Raw genomic sequence first — 15,046 nt, 5'->3', positions numbered from 1 at the left:
ATACGAAGCTCCATCGCAGTCTTTAACACTGGTAGCATGCCGCGACAGCGTAAACGTGAACCGTATGTGCAGTTGACGGACTTTGAGCGAGTGCGTATAGTGGGCATGCGGGAGGCCGGGTGGACGTACCGCCGAATTGCTCAACATGTGGGGCGTGAGGTCTCCACAGTACATCGATGTTGTCGCCAGTGGTCGGCGGAAGGTGCACGTGCCCGTCGACCTGGGACCGGACCGCAGCGACGCACGGATGCACGCCAAGACCGTAGGATCCTACGCAGTGCCGTAGGGGACCGCACCGCCACTTCCCAGCAAATTAGGGACACTGTTGCTCCTGGGGTATCGGCGAGGACCATTCGCAACCGTCTCCATGAAGCTGGGCTACGGTCCCGCACACCGTTAGGCCGTCTTCCGCTCACGCCCCAACATTGTGCAGCCCGCCTCCAGTGGTGTCGCGACAGGCGTGAATGGAGGGACGAATGGAGACGTGTCGTCTTCAGCGATGAGAGTCGCTTCTGCCTTGGTGCCAATGATGGTCGTATGCGTGTTTGGCGCCGTGCAGGTGAGCGCCACAATCAGGACTGCATACGACCGAGGCACACAGGGCCAACACCCGGCATCATGGTGTGTGGAGCGATCTCCTACACTGGCCGTACACCACTGGTGATCGTCGAGGGGACACTGAATAGTGCACGGTACATCCAAACCGTCATCGAACCCATCGTTCTACCATTCCTAGACCGGCAAGGGAACTTGCTGTTCCAACAGGACAATGCACGTCCGCATGTATCCCGTGCCACCCAACGTGCTCTAGAAGGTGTAAGTCAACTACCCTGGCCAGCAAGGTCTCCGGATCTGTCCCCCATTGAGCATGTTTGGGACTGGATGAAGCGTCGTCTCAGGCGGTCTGCACGTCCAGCACGAACGCTGGTCCAACTGAGGCGCCAGGTGGAAATGGCATGGCAAGCCGTTCCACAGGACTACATCCAGCATCTCTACGATCGTCTCCATGGGAGAATAGCAGCCTGCATTGCTGCGAAAGGTGGATATACACTGTACTAGTGCCGACATTGTGCATGCTCTGTTGCCTGTGTCTATGTGCCTGTGGTTCTGTCAGTGTGATCATGTGATGTATCTGACCCCAGGAATGTGTCAATAAAGTTTCCCCTTCCTGGGACAATGAATTCACGGTGTTCTTATTTCAATTTCCAGGAGTGTACTTGCAGCCATTCTTCATCAGCTGATTGTTCAGTGTCGTTCACCTGATAAATAAAAGTAACTCGTACACGTCTTCTGCATCAGAATGTTGTACCAGGTGTGGAAGTATGAAACAGGAATTTCCCTACACTCTTGGGCCCGTAAGACCGCGTCTGCAGCGTCATCTGCTTTCTGTAAGGGCTTACGACGAACGTCAGAAAGGAGTAAACCAAGTTCGGTACATCGGTATCTGTTTCAAACCTTTAATATGTCGAGGTTTGTGCCTCCGAACTACGATTTGCGCATAGCATTGGTTTTCTGTTATCAGTTTGAAGAAAACTACTGCAGAATAGCATCGGATGCTTGTCGAAGATTTCGGTGAACATGCTCTTGCGGAAATATAGTGTCGCGAGTGGTTGAAAAAATTCAAATGTGGTGATTTGGACGTGAGAAACGACGAGCGCGGGAAACCACCGAAAACGAAGACAACGAATCGCGGATCTTATTGGATGAAGATGATACTCAGACTGAAATGGTTCAAATGGCTCTGAGCACTATGGGACTTAACATCTGAGGTCGACAGTCCCCTAGAACATCAAACTACTTGAACCTAACTAACCTAAGGGCAACACACACATCCATGCCCGAGACAGCATTCGAACCTGCGACCGTAGCAGCCCCGCCATTCCGGACTGAAGGGGCTGGGACCGCTCGGCCACCTCTGCCGGCTACTCAGACTCAACATGAACTCGCGGAACATTTGAATGTGACTCAGAAAGCTGCTTCTCTGGTTGGAAGCTATGGGAAATGTGCAGAAAGTGGGAAAATATTTTCCGCATGAACTGAATGAAAGACAGCAAGCAAATCAAAAGACCACTTGTGAAATGCTGCACGCCAGACACGAGGTAGTTCCTCCATCGAATAGTGACAGGTGATGAAAAATTGATAGATTTTGAGAATCCTAAAACATGGGTGAATGCACGCAAACCATCGACATCCACTGCAAGGCCTAATCGCTTTTGAAAGGAAACAATGCTCTGTGTTTGGTGGGAACAGTAGCATGTCATCTATTATGAGCTGCTAAAACCTGAGGAAACCGTTAACACTGATCGCTACCAACAGCAAATGACCGATTTAAATCGAGCATTACGTGGAAAACGACCGGTGTATGGAAAAAGGCAACACAAAGTAATAACACTGCGTGATAACGCCCCATCACACACTGCAAAACAGGTCAGGGGAACGATCGAGGCACCTTATTATCCAGACTTTAATTATCTATTTCCATCACTATGACATGCTCTCGGTGAACAAGGCCTCAATTCGTATGAAAATGTATGAAAATCGCTGGCTGACAGGTTCGCTTTAAAAGAAGATTTTTTTTTCCTTGCGTTGCATTCACAGCCTACCGGAGAGATGGGATGAACCTATAAATGGCAATTGAGATTATTTTGAATAAAATGTTGTTTAAAAGTTTCAGATATCGGACGTGTAATTATTGCAACCAAATTCGGGGCTCATCTACACCTGGTATATCATCCTCAGCCATCTACGAAGAAAATAATGAGTACAATATTTCCTAGTTAGTAAAGAGATTTCGTTTATAGTCGTATAGGTTACATGGGTAGTGTGGTAGCACGTATACATTGCTTCAATATTTAGATCACATTGCTAACTTTTCTATCTCCAATACACATGTATAGAAAAGTGAGATAAAATCCCTTAAGACATAGCGGAATTAAAGTCATTAGCTGCCAGTGGGCATTGTTTCATATCAATGGGGCCAACTGAAACATTTCTGCCACACTGGGATTCGAACTCGGGTGTTCTGCTTACCAGGCAGATGCGCTGACCGTTACTCCATCAGAACACAGTGGCCACTGCCGGCCTGTGTGGCCGGGTGGTTCTAGGTGCTACAGTCTGGAACCGTGCGACCGCTACGGTCGCAGGTTCGAATCCTGCCTCAGGCATGGTTGTGTGTGATGTCTTTAGGTCAGTTAGGCTTAAGTAGTTCTAAGTTCTAGGGGACTGACGAGCTCAGAAGTTAAGTCCCATAGTGCTCAGAGCCATTTGAACCACAGTGGTCACTGCAGGAGCAAGGACTACCCTAGCACGTCTCCCGTCAGACGCAAATTTTCTACTTAATCACGTAGTACTGATGTAGTGCCTTTGCTCATTAGCCTCATTATTTGCGGTAGTATATATCCGAGAAAGCAGATACCACTTATATAATTAAGGCGAGGACGGTCAATGATAACTTCAATGCAGATGCACACCAACCTCGAATTCTTACGGGAGCGGGCAAGATGCCTCAAGTAATGAGGCTAATCAGCTGGACTCTACATCAGTAGTGTGCAATACATGTTCAGAAATTAGGTCAAACGGGAGGCATGCTAAATAGTCCGTGCTGTCCCGCTGACCACTGTGTCGAACGCGTCTGGAATCTGACGTCAGAGCTCATCAACCCCCTCCCCGGAATTTACTGGAATTAGATGACTTGTGTGTGTACGTGTGGTGCCATCTCCCATCAGCGACCTACCCAGTCCTCATTGCTTCCATGCCACGACGCTTTTGTCCGTGCCAAAGTTGAACGTACGAGCTATGACGTGGATGAAATTAGAATTATAGTAATACCGACAGCTGCGCTTGGGCGTTGATATAGATCAACGGGGACAGGTGAAAAAGTGTGCCTCGACCGGGACTCGGTCCCGGGATCTCCTGTTTACATGGCAGGCGCTCTATCCATCTGAGCCTCCAAGGGCACAGATGATAGTGCGACTGCAGGGACTATCTCGGGCACGCCTCCCGCGAGACTGACATTCTCACCTTGTATGTCCACACACTACATTCGTAGTGTCCCACCCCAACACACTCACTACTCGTGGAAGACATTCTTCCAAGTCCCGTAAGAGTTCGAGGAATATGTGTGCATCCCCACAGAAGAAGGAGGTCATGGCCGGTACCGCCAGAACTACTGTATATACTTTTATGGATATGGTGTCTGTTCTTTCGGATGGTCAAAATGTTCGGTCTGATCAGTGTACATGTATTGTGTGGTCCAGTGAAGAGTGAGTATTGTCCGTAGTCGTCCGTAACTGCGCTGAGCACGTGCCACCGCGCTACGTAGCAGACTACAGCTAATCTTTTCCTATTTTGTTTTCCTCTTCATCTGTCAGCAGGAAACAGGAAACGGCCACTGAATAACGGCACAGAGTGCAGTCTAAGCTCCGACGCGACGTATCGGCCTCCGGGGAGCCCTAAAAGGAGCGACGCTCTTTTACTGCAGAGTCGCCGCGCTGACCCGCTTTCCAGACAAACGGTGGACTGCCAAACGCACCCGATGAGGCTGGCGGCATCCCTTGCAGCATCTGGCACCAATAGCATGTGTTTACATGCATATACGAGCCGGTAATAATTTCGCGGTTTGCATTTATATGGCTTGATTAATACGGCAGAGGTCATTTCTCTTCCGTTACGCTTAAAGCTCCGATGTATGGTTTGACTCGAATCACGTTTCATACACGTTCTCTGATTGTGCATCTAATATGCCAACTCACAATCAGAATAGTTGTGGTGGTGTAATCTGCTTACAGATTTCTAGGATGTGCGGAGGACTCCAGGTACACAGTGATTTGAATATGAAATCATATCTGGAGACAACAGCGCACTGTTATATGGAGAAGCGCAGATTTTTCAACGGCAGATGAAGAACTCTTGTCCTGAAATGACTGAGTTGAAAATAAAGAAACCAAATAATGTAGCGTGACAGCTCTATCACTATGCGCCATTGTTTGTTTATACAAAGTAATAAATGTATCACGTGTAGGGTGTACCTAATAATGTAAACATGCACGGTGGAAAGTAAACGACAACAGAAGCAAAAACGTTCCAATAGAAATGGCTCTGCAAAGCAGCCAATTTTGTGAGGCAACTGCGTATGTGTGATTACGAGACAACGAAGATTTCACTATGAAACATTATCTTAGTATAAGTTTATCTGACTTATTTGGAACGTGAACTTTGCTGCGATTAAGGGCCCGCAAAACTGGGCTCCGATTTCAACTGTAGCCTGTCTTGACAAGAAATACTTCAGTACTTTACGTATTCTGTTTATGGTAAAACTTGAATAGAAGGCCATGATTTTTGTCAAATGCCAATATGAAGCCCTAATACACAAAAAAACTGTGAAATTTGCATATATAGCTTTATATATTTATAAAAAACAAAATAAGACATGGTTGACGAAGTTATGCCAAATTTAAAACTAACTACGTTTTTCTATTAATTATGCACCCATGTATCAGCTTTAGATGGTCAGACATACAAGGGATAGGCTGCCAGTTGGCAAAACCCTTTAAAAGCAAAGAGTGTTGATAGCTTATCCAATAATCTTAACATGTTTTTATTTAACTACTTGTTACACGTAAGTTTTGTAAATTATAGCAAATCATACAAATCGATCCTCATTGGCTAAACCCCAATAGGAACTTGGACCCATTGCTGTTTTTGAATCACAATCCGCTCTAGGGTGTTCGTTGGAATATTAAACTCTTTCGAAGCTTTTCTGACTGAATAACTATCATTTATTACTTTATTAATAGCAGTTTCATGTCTTCTCCTTACCATCTGCCTTTAGTAGAAGTAATCTTGGGAACGTACTTAGTTGGCATCTGTAAACGAAATGAATTCCCATCAAACTAAAAAAATAAAGTTTTATAGGTTAGATAACTATCCTAGCGATAATCTCTCCCAATCAGCAGTGACAGATGATAACAGAGCGTCATCAAAGATGGTGGACGAGAACGGGAAGAGAAACAACATGATGCTATGCAGCTAGACCTGTACAGCCATGAAATGTAAGTTTCTGTTGTGGGTTGGCAGGAGAGCCAACACCGGATTACTAGAGGAGGCCGAAAGGCACGCATTTTAGCTCACTCAGGCTGGCGTGAGGTCTCGAACAGGACAAGGAAATTAGAATTTAGAAAAACGGACGTAGCTGGTGGAATACTTAACTTTAATCCATTAAGGATGAGCGTCGCTCTTGACGGTACATGATTACAGTATCGATAGTAACTGGTAATGGCGCCTTGCTAGGTCGTAGCAAATGACGTAGCTGAAGGCTATGCTAACTATAGTCTCGGCAAATGTGAGCGTATGTAGACAGCGAACCATCGCTAGCAAAGTCGGCTGTACAATTGGGGCGAGTGCTAGGAAGTCTCTCTATACCTGCCGTGTGGCGGCGCTCGTTCTGCAATCACTGATAGTGGCGACACGCGGGTCCGACGTATACTAACGGACCGCGGCCGATTTAAAGGCTACCACCTAGCAAGTGTGGTGTCTGGCGGTGACACCACAGTTTCCGTAACTACTCACATCCAAAATACGGAAAAATGGAAAGTATTAACATGCTACATAATGTTGATGTCTACTGAAACATAAAATCGTGAGAAATGCTTACTTGTGGAAATAGGGAGTCACGGAAAGCATCGACGTGTTACTCGCGACAAACCCTCACTATAAACTGAACGGCAGCGCTGCGAAATGGGTAGTTGGAGAACCACAGCCGTTGGCCATCTCCCCCATATCGCTATCCATCCCTATTTTGCCCTACTGTACACTCGTACACGTCAAAGGTGGTGTTCTGTGTGTAGTCCTAGTATCTGGATGCAATACTGTACTGATCTCTGAGAACAGCTACGAATTCTTACAAATGCACACTGGTCACCTTTCAAATTTTGGCAAAACTGTACATATCCTAGCAACAATCCTTCAAATGTATCAACAGGAGTGCTGTACTCATCCCTTCGATGATGATCCCAGACAAAAAAAATTCAGAGGACTGAGGTCAGATGAGTTTGGAGGTTCTAGACCAATCACTCTTGGACCATACTGTCTTACAACAGCAGCAGAATGTACCCCACAATGAATCAATCACATTCCTCAGTTATGGACAGATTTGAACCCAATTTGATGAGGACCTAATCGAGTCAGTTGCTACTGAGGCAGTACTTAACAATGTATTCAGGGACGACTGGCCGCTACACACACTATCTCGTAAACGATTCTTTGCAGATCTATGTTTGCTGCAACGTTCTTGCTTCTGTTCTCGCATACTTTCACTCGCGTCAGTGTACGCTCTTCGTTGTAGTAGACCCCGCACAGGTTGTCCAGATGAAACCTTCCTGATACCCACACGTAAAAAACTTCGTACATAGTTTGTAACCCAGCTTTACGATTGTGTTTTGCACAGTAGCGAAAGCAACCCTGCTTCGACACGTGACGTATCAAAAATGGTTGAAATGGCTCTGAGCACTATGAGACTTAACATCTGTGGTCATCAGTCCCCTAGAACTTAGAACTACTTAAACCTAACTAACCTACGGACATCACACACATCCATGCCCGAGGCAGGATTAGAATCTGCGACCGTCGCAGTCGCGCGGACGTGACGTATCAGGTAGTTATTTTGCATTACGTGTTTTACAAATGCCTTTTTCTCAAAATATTTTAGAATCATAAGAATTTTAAAAATTATGATGAAACTGCCAGATAAAAAAGGGTTTTATTAATGTTTCATATGATTGAAATTTAAGAAGGGAGCTAAACTGGTCAGAATGTTCAGAATTACCTATGAACAAACAAATTCCGGGAAACTTTCATTCTCAGTTATCGTTATCTTCTTTTTCTGTTATGGGCGTCATAAAAGGTGTCTCATAAAACTCGATACATCATGCAGGAATATGGTGTGCAAGTTTCAGCAGATCCCTCACTTTTTTGAAACGCTGTCAGTGATTATCAGATCGAAGTTCCGAGCTCAGATCCCGTGGTTGCGGAAAATAATAGTGAATTAAGGATGGGACCGCCAGTTTTCATATATACAAATTATTATTTTATTTTAATACCTATCTATGTTTCATCAGAGTTGTAGCATCCTCAGTGGGTTATTCTTATAATGCTCGACCATAAACTGCCTTTGAAACTCAACGTGCTCTTCAAGACCTGCAGCAACTTCCCTGGCCAGCACGACCTCCGGACTGATGGGACCAGAAGTGACTCGCGAACCAACAACTCTCACAGAACCATGTGAACCGATCGAGTAGGGGTGGCATACCGTATCCCATGTAGATTACACCACATGCTGACATAGGTATTTCAGCGTGGGTCGAAACCTGGTACCTCAGAACTGCTTGTGGCATTTATCTGTAAGTGTAATCATTTTGCGTAATCCATATGCCGTGTTGCGACAATAAATCTTGAGTGAATTGTAAATTTCCAAAAGGGTGTACTAATATTTCCGGTAGTGTATATTTCGTAGTTTGTAACTAATAATTGAAGTATGTTTTTCCCTTTTGCTCTTTACAGGTGTTGACCCACGTGTGCAATGTGCCAATAAAATTCAATCTGCCTCGAGGCTTTAAGTTTTCCAAGACTGCAGTTCTGAAACGTGAGGGAAGTTTCTGGTATATAAGCCTCGCTCGAAACACGTACAACCACTCCCTCCCACAACAGGGAAAGTACACTGAATAGGAGGGTGTCGAGGTCCATATACTCGACACTGATTAGACCTCTGATGACGTACGCAGCTCCCGTCTGGGTATACGCAGCTCCTACACGCCTGCACCTCCTGCATATCATACAGTAGTAAGTCCTACACATCATTAGTAACGCTCCACGCTACAATCGCAGGGGGAACTTCACAATGAATACCGCCTTCAAACCCTGAAGGAAGTATTCAAAATACGAGCCACATGGCTATACAGGAAATCGAGACACTCTAAGGATCCTTTCATCGTTACTCTGGGAAGCTATGATCACAACTATAGGTGGAAGCGTAAGCGCCCAAAGACACTACTAGCTAGGGCACCTATGGCCAGCTAACATACATCAACAAGCGATAAAATCGGCAAGCCTCTGCTAATCAGCTGCTATTAAAGCCGACAAACAGGGTACAGCAGGAAAAACCGGCAAACCCGCACACAGACGCACAAACAGACCGCCAACACTACCCTACACAGTGAATGCGGTATATGACCTGTCGGACACTAAAGGATGATGAATGCAACTGTTATAGGTACACTGACGCTGGTCGAGAAGTCAACACTGGTACCCCGCTGCAGCCGCCAAGTAACACCACAGCACAACGTCAGAGGTCTGCGTGATACCCTCTACTAACAAAGCAGTGAGTACCCGTGGTCTAGGGGCAGCCGGCACGGTAGCTCAGCGTGTTCGGTCAGAGGGTTTGCTGCCCTCTGTAATAAAAAAAACTGAGTTAATCGATCAACAACGAACTGAAATGGGTGTCTTTCGACGTCTGCCCCGAGCAGATAAAACGAACAAAAACGAACAAAATGAGATTAAAAAAAAAGAAAAAAAGGGGCAGCGTCTTTGATTCATAATCAAAACGTCTTCGCTCCCGTGTTCGATCCCCGCCACTGCCTAAATTTTGATAAATAATCAGCATTGGCGGCCGAAGACTTCCGGCATAAGAAGTCAGCCTCATTCTGCTAACGGCCTTGTCAAAGAGGGCGGAGGAGCGGATAGAGGTTCAGGGCACTCTCTTGTCCTAGGGGTGGGAAATTGCCCCTAAAGGCGGAAGAATCAGCAATGATCAACGACACGAGGATACAGAAGGCAATGGAAACCACTGCATTAAAGACACGTAACGTGTATCCACAGGACATGTGGCCTGTAATTGAAGAAGTGTCATGATGATCTTTCCATTGGCAAAAGATTCCGGAATAGTCCCCCATTCGGATCTCCGGGAGGGGACTGCCAAGGGAGAAAAAGATTGAATAATCAACGAAAGGACAACGTTCTACGAGTCGGGGCGTGGAATGTCAGAAGCTTGAACGTGGTAGGGAAACTAGAAAATCTGAAAAGGGAAATGCAAAGGCTCAATCTAGATATAGTAGCGGTCAGTGAAGTGAAGTGGAAGGGAGACAAGGATTTCTGGTCAGATGAGTATCGGGTAATATCAACAGCAGCAGAAAATGGTATAACAGGTGTAGGATTCGTTATGAATAGGAAGGTAGGGCTGAGGGTGTGTTACTGTGAACAGTTCAGTGACCGGGTTGTTCTAATCAGAATCGACAGCAGACCAACATCGACAACGATAGTTCAGGTATACATGCCGACGTCGCAAGCTGAAGATGAACAGATAGAGAAAGTGTATGAGAATATTGAAAGGGTAATTCAGTATGTAAAAGGGGGACGTAAATCTAATAGTCATGGGCGACTGGGAAGCGGTTGTAGAGGAAGGAGAAGAAGAAAAGGTTACAGGAGAATATGGGCTTGGGACAAGGAATGAAAGGGGAGAAAGACTAATTGAGTTCTGTAACAAGTTTCAGATAGTAATAGCGAATACCCTGTTCAAGAATCACAAGAGGAGGAGGTATACTTGGAAAAGGCCGGGAGATACGGGAAGATTTCAATTAGTTTACATCATGGTCAGACAGAGATTCCGAAATCAGATACTGGACTGTAAGGCGTACCCAGGAGCAGACATAGACTCAGATCACAATATAGTAGTGATGAAGAGTACGCTGAAGTTCAAGACATTAGTCAGGAAGAATCAATACGCAATAAAGTGGGATACGGAAGTATTAAGCAATGACGAGATACGTTTGAAGTTCTCTAACGCTATAGATACAGCAATAAGGAATAGCGCAGTAGGCAGTACAGTTGAAGAGGAATGGACATCTCTAAAAAGGGCCATCACAGAAGTTGGGAAGGAAAACATAGGTACAAAGAAGGTAGCTGCGAAGAAACCATGGGTAACAGAAGAAATACTTCAGTTGATTGATGAAAGGAGGAAGTACATATATGTTCCGGGAAAATCAGGAATACAGAAATACAAGTCGCTGAGGAATGAAATAAATAGGAAGTGCAGGGAAGCTAAGACGAAATGGCTGCAGGAAAAATGTGAAGACATCGAAAAAGATATGATTGTCGGAAGCAAAGACTCAGCATACGGGAAACTCAAAACAACCTTTCGTGACATTAAAAGCAACGGTGGCAACATTAAGAGTGCAGAGGCAATTCCACTGTTAAATGCAGAGGAGAGAGCAGATAGGTGGAAAGAATACATTGAAAGCCTCTATGAGGGTTAAGATTTGTCTGATGCGATAGAAGAAGAAACAGGAGTCGATTTAGAAGAGATAGGGGATCCAGTATTACAATCGGAAATTAAAAGAGCTTTGGAGGACTTACGGTCAAATAAGGCAGAAGGGGTAGATAACATTCCATCAGAATTTTTAAAATCATTGGGGGAAGTGGCAAAAAAACGAATATTCACGTTGGTGTGTAGAATATATGAGTCTGGCGACATACCATCTGACTTTCGGAAAAGCACAATCCACACAATTCCGAAGACGGCAAGAGCTGACAAGTGCGAGAATTATCGCACAATCAGCTTAACGGCTCCTGCATCGAAGCTGCTTACAAGAATAATATACAGAAGAATGGAAAAGAAAATTGAGAATGCGCTAGGTGACGATCAGTTTGGCTTTAGGAAAAGTAAAGGGACGAGAGAGGCAATTCTGACGTTACGGCTAATAATGGAAGCAAGGCAAAAGAAAAATCAAGACACTTTCATAGGATGTGTCGATCTGGAAAAGGTGTTCGACAATATAAAATGGTGCAAGCTGTTCGAGATTCTGAAAAAAGTAGGGGTAAGCAATAGGGAGAGACGGGTCATATACAATACGTACAACAACCAAGAGGGAATAATAAGAGTGGACGATCAAGAACGAAGTGCTCGTATGAAGAAGGGTGTAAGACAAGGCTGTAGCCTTTCGGCCCTACTCTTCAATCTGTACATCAATCTGTACATGGTTTGAGAGTAAATCGGAGAAAGACGAAGGTAATGAGAAGTAGTAGAAATGAGAACAGCGAGAAACTTATCAGGATTGATGGTCACGAAGTCAATGAAGTTAAGGAATTCTGCTACCCAGGCAGTAAAATAACCATTGACAGACGGAGCAAGGAGGACATCAAAAGCAGACTCGCTATGGCAAAAAAGGCATTTCTGGCCAAGAGAAGTCTACTAATATCAAATACCGGCCTTAATTTGAGGAAGAAATTTCTGAGGATGTACGTCTGGAGTACAGCATTGTATGGTAGTGAAACATGGACTGTGGGAAAACCGGAACAGAAGAGAATCGAAGCATTTGAGATGTGGTGCTATAGACGAATGTTGAAAATAAGGTGGACTGATAAGGTAAGAAATGAGGAGGTTCTACACAGAATCGGAGAGGAAAGGAATAGGTGGAAAACACTGATAAGGAGAAGGGATAGGATGATAGGACTTCTGCTAAGACATGAGAAAATGACTTCCATGGTACTAGAGGGAGCTGTAGAGGGCGAAAACTGTAGAGGAAGACAGATATTGGAATACGTCAAGCAAATAATTGAGGACGTAGGTTGCAAGTGCTACTCTGAGATGAAGAGGTTAGCACAGGAAAGGAATTCGTGGTGGGCCGCATCAAATCAGTCAGTAGACTGATGACAAAAAAAAAAAAAAAAAAAAAAAAAGCCTGCCCTTGCATGAAAATCGCTACTGCTCTTTCAACCCGACCCAACTATTGCAGAGGTTTTTTCCCTTCGCTCGTGCCTTGGCACTTCTTTCCCTCTGCCTTTCAAACCGCTACTCTTCGTTCAACATACGACCCAATCTATCTCTAGATTAGCGCGTATTAATGATTAACCTTAACCAGACGTACGCAAACATCGCAGTACCCACATCCTGCGAGACCTCACTTTAGTGAAAACTAACCCTTATGCACAGATGGCAGTAGACCTTTTGTGTTGGCTATCATGCCGGTGTGGGCGTGGAGCGACTGCACCTCTGTTACCAATAAACTTATAACCCGTTAAGGGAAGACGGAAGACAATTTGTATCCCTATACTGCCAATGATATTTTACCCTTTGAATAGGTAAACTTTTGAAAAGAGCTATAAGTGGTAAAACAATGAAATTTTTACTGCATATATGTAACATATATGCTCAATTAACAAGTAAAATGAACGTAATTTTTTTTCACTTGTAAAATTTAACTTTTAAGTACATTAATTGTTATAAAAGTTTCTGATTGTCTGGTGGTTCTCAATTTACTTGTAGTATCTTATTACCATCTGCAGTACAAATTAACCAAATTTCCTGTTTCTAACCCCATTAGTTTATCAAATACTGTTACGTGAAGATAAAAAAAGCTGTTTTGACAAAAATACATTTAAAGTTTAATATTGCAATTCTAATATAGTTATGGATGACAATTTCTTACCACTAATATACTCCTGCGCGATACTGAGCAACCATACTGAACTTCTTTCCTTCTCCAGATCCCTATTCCTTTCTGTCTGGCTTCTTTTGTGCATCTTAAATTAGCAATATCTACTTTTCGGATTCTCTCTTCATCTATTTGCACCAAGGATTTTGCAGTATTTCCAGTAGATTTTATGCCCAATAAATCCAAAACATCCAGTTTTCTAATTACAGCATCACTGAAGCATAAAATAGCAGCCGGCCGAAGTGGCCGTGCGGTTAAAGGCGCTGCAGTCTGGAACCACAAGACCGCTACGGTCGCAGGTTCGAATCCTGCCTCGGGCATGGATGTTTGTGGTGTCCTTAGGTTAGTTAGGTTTAACTAGTTCTAAGTTCTAGGGGACTAATGACCTCAGAAGTTGAGTCCCATAGTGCTCAGAGCCATTTGAACCACAAAATAGCATGGTAAACGCCAAATTGGAGGGCTGTAAGCTGAACAAATACAGCTTTCGGTAGCCGGTTTCAAATGACAGAGCCGGCCGAGGTGGCCGAGCGGTTCTAGGCGCTACAGTCTGGAACTGCGCGACCGCTACGGTCGCAGGTTCGAATCCTGTCTCGGGCATGGATGTGTGTGATGTCCTTAGGTTAGTTAGGTCTAAGTAGTTCTAAGTTCTAGGGGGCTGATGACCTCAGATGTTAAGTCCCATAGTGCTCAGAACCATTTGAACCAAATGACAGAATTGAGACATTCATTTAAATTTTGGATTTGCACATGAAGACACTTCTTCAACAAGGTGTCTTTACAAAGGTCGCTAAATATGGGTTTAATTTCATTCATCACTGATGAAAATATGAAATAATATACAAGCAGTAAGAGAATGCCGTGCAATATCGCTGCATGACGCAAAAGGGAAGGCGTGGCATTTAAATGCCACATTGCAGAGAGCGTCAGTAAAACCATCATATCTCACGAAAAAATTGTCGTATTTATATAAAACAAACACTGTGTCACACAGGAAACACCAGACATTTCAAATATGCTAACATATGTGTGTGTGGTGTTCTTCAGTCCTGAGACTGGTTTGATGCAGCTCCCCATGCTACTCTATCATGTGTAAGCTTCTGCATCTCCCAGTACCTACTGCAGCCTACGTCCTTCTGAATCTGCTTAGTGAATTCATCTCTTGGTCTCCCTCTACGATTTCTACCCTCCACGCTGCCCTCCAATACTAAATTGGTGATCCCTTGATGCCTCACAACATGTCCTACCAACCGATCACTTCTTCTAGTCAAGTTGTGCCACAAACTCCTCTTCTCCCCAATCCTATTCAGTACCTCCTCATTAGTTATGTGATCTACCCATCTAAACTTCAGCATTCTTCTGTAGCACCACATTTCGAAAGCTTCTATTCTCTTCTTGTACAAAGTATTTATCGTCCATGTTTCACTTCCATACATGGCTAGACTCCATACAAATACTTTTAGAAACGACTTCCTGACACTTAAATCTCTACTCGAAGTTAACAAATTTCTCTTCTTCAGAAACGCTTTCCTTGCCATTTCCAGTCTACATTTTATATCCTGTCTACT

This window comes from Schistocerca serialis, chromosome 6 (genome assembly GCF_023864345.2).
Source record: "Schistocerca serialis cubense isolate TAMUIC-IGC-003099 chromosome 6, iqSchSeri2.2, whole genome shotgun sequence".
In the NCBI taxonomy this organism is placed as follows: Eukaryota; Metazoa; Arthropoda; class Insecta; order Orthoptera; family Acrididae; genus Schistocerca; species Schistocerca serialis.
This window is presented reverse-complemented; position numbering follows the sequence as displayed.